This window comes from Pseudorasbora parva, chromosome 4, assembly GCF_024679245.1.
Source record: "Pseudorasbora parva isolate DD20220531a chromosome 4, ASM2467924v1, whole genome shotgun sequence".
Classification (NCBI taxonomy): domain Eukaryota; kingdom Metazoa; phylum Chordata; class Actinopteri; order Cypriniformes; family Gobionidae; genus Pseudorasbora; species Pseudorasbora parva.
In genome coordinates, this window is record NC_090175.1 from 1,894,841 (window position 1) to 1,897,338 (window position 2,498).

Here is a 2,498-nt window from a genome sequence, read left to right on the forward strand (position 1 = left end):
ACATAACAACAGTTAAATGTACGAACTTATTTATTATGAGGTGATAAGAGCGTTTGTGTGATCATGTTTGTGACATTACACTGACATCTACTGGATTCAAAATGTCCGTACCAACGGCTGCTAAACCTGAGGGCGAGCGGTGAACCAATCACAGTCAGTTTGGTGACCCAATGGACCAATCACAGGGTTTTCCGCTCCGAATGTTTTTGAAGCACTCAAACGAAATCGAAAGTTTGACTGCGCCTGTGAAGTCAAATGAGTCAAGACGCCATTTGACCGATACAAAATCAAAAGATTTGAAGGCCTGTGGTCATATTTGTTCAGTTTTTTATAACTTGTTATTTAAGTGTCCCGATCAGGGGCGTCGCTAGACCCCTTACATCTAAAGCTAGATCTTGAACAGGTTTGTAAGATTATTGGGAATGTTATTTGATGAGAGGTGATATGTGAACAAATTGATAGGAATAAATATTATTAATAATAATGTTTTTAATTTTCTGTCAGGACAAGACTGAACTTTGCATCCACTGCAATATAGGATCAGTAAAGCATGTTTTATTAAAATGTTAATGCAGAAGAAAGAATGTGGAGTTATAATGTGGACAACTAAATTTGACATTAGAAAATCTGCTGGGAAATATATATCATACTTCCTTCATAATAAGCTGTTGTCCTCTCTCCAGTCCAGTAGGTGGCGGTAATGCACCTTTTAAGTTGGTTTGCCAGCCGCCAATGAAATCAAAAGAAGAAAATCTCAGGCTTGAATTTTAACATTTTGTTATGTTTGTTAATGCATTTAGATTGATAATCCCACAAATAAAAAAATGGATATGCAATGCAGTAACCCAATCAATTCTTGAAAAATCAACGCAGTTTAACAGAAAACACAAACGGCCATGCGCAGAAGTCCAGTGTCTGCACAATAGACTGTTATAAAATATGGACGTAGTGTCTGTGACGTCACCCGTAGGTTTCTGAAGAGCATTTCTAAAGCCTAAAGTGTGGCCGTTGCCATCTTGGGGGGTGGGTGGAACTAACACGTGTAGTGGGTGGAGCTAACAGGTGGAGTGGGTGGGGCTAACAGGTGGAGTGGGTGGGGCTAACAGGTGGAGTGGGTGGAGTGAACAGACAGCAGACAAACAGGTAGTGACAGTAACGGCAATCCACCTGTCACTCAAGGGGCCACGCCCATAATTCTGCATGACTTCATGAAGTTATCCTAGGTGTGTATGCCATTCTTCTTTCAGACGAATAAAATCGGAGTTATATTAAAAATGTCCTGGCTGATCCAAGCTTTATAATGGCAGTGACTGTTGGGTCAAGTCCATAAAAGTGCATCTGTCCATCATATTCACGGGAAGCTAGATCATTTGCATAATAAAGTTTTAAATATGGATATTTTTTTTACACAAATGCATCAATTCGGCCTTCAAAAGGCCTTAATTAACTCCCCCGGAGCCGTGCGGTGCAGTTTTATGATAGATGCACTTTTATGGACTTCAAAACAGTCACTTCAGTCAGTCCCATTATAAAGGTTGAGGAGCCAGGACATTTTTAATATTACTCAGATTGTGTTTGAAAGAAGAATGTCATATACAGATAGGATGACCAGAGGGAGAGGAAATCATGTGGTCATTTTTAGGTGAACTATCCCTTTAATTTAAAATGCACCCCCTCACAGTTCTCTTGAAGGGCAAAATTAACCCAAAACCACAATGTGTCCCGGGCGGTAAATATGTGTTTTTCTGCTGTAAAGTTGGGCATTTTTACATGAGGATGATATTCTGCTCCTTCTGGAGCTTGTCCCTAGTGGCCTGTCGATGAAGTGCAGGGTAAATGACTTATTGTCTTCAACAGAAACTGAAGGAGGTTACGTTTGGTCTGCACGCGTTTGAGGTAGGCAATAAAACACGACGGAAGTAAAGTAAGTTTCTAAATAACAGCGATAATCTTATTTTAACTCATCAGAACATTTCGTGCTAAGCAGTGACAGGGAAGCATAAGAGAGATGATGAGTTTGAGGGAGGCAAGACGACGATGAATAATCTACAAATAGGCTAAAGCCTGTGGTAAACAAAAACCCCAGGTCCCGCTTTTTCAAAATGTTTAATCATGATAAAATTGATCCGGATTTAGTAATCCATTTTTTGCGATCCGTGATCATGTCTTACTTTTACTTCCTTCCTTCCCAATTCCCATCTTACTTTTGGAGCCAGTTTTTTTTAAAGCAACATCGGTTTTGATCAATCTAAACCGGATAGGAACTTTTCAGGATCACCAAATATGGATAACCAGTGCTCAAACAGGATAGGAAATAATCACAATGTAGAACTATAGATATGTACAGAGCAACAAGTAGAATAGCCATTGTGAGGTCAATATAAGTTTATCTTTATTTGAAATAAAACACGCATTTAAAAAAAACTACAAACAGGAAAACCCCACCCCATCCTCTTCCAGCAGTCCGCTCATCTGAGACCTACTACACCAACACTGGA

General features: G+C 39.6%; 1 protein-coding gene across 1 annotated transcript in view; it reads right to left on the reverse strand.

Annotated features, from left to right (window-relative positions):
* Positions 1–75, reverse strand: part of trip10b (thyroid hormone receptor interactor 10b) — a 21,787-nt gene extending 21,712 nt beyond the window's left edge. The window contains exon 1 of the mRNA XM_067440507.1: positions 1–75. This exon is cut by the window's left edge and continues 192 nt beyond it. The gene's annotated coding sequence lies outside the window, so the exon portion shown is untranslated.
* Between the last annotated feature and the right edge of the window lie 2,423 nt (positions 76–2,498).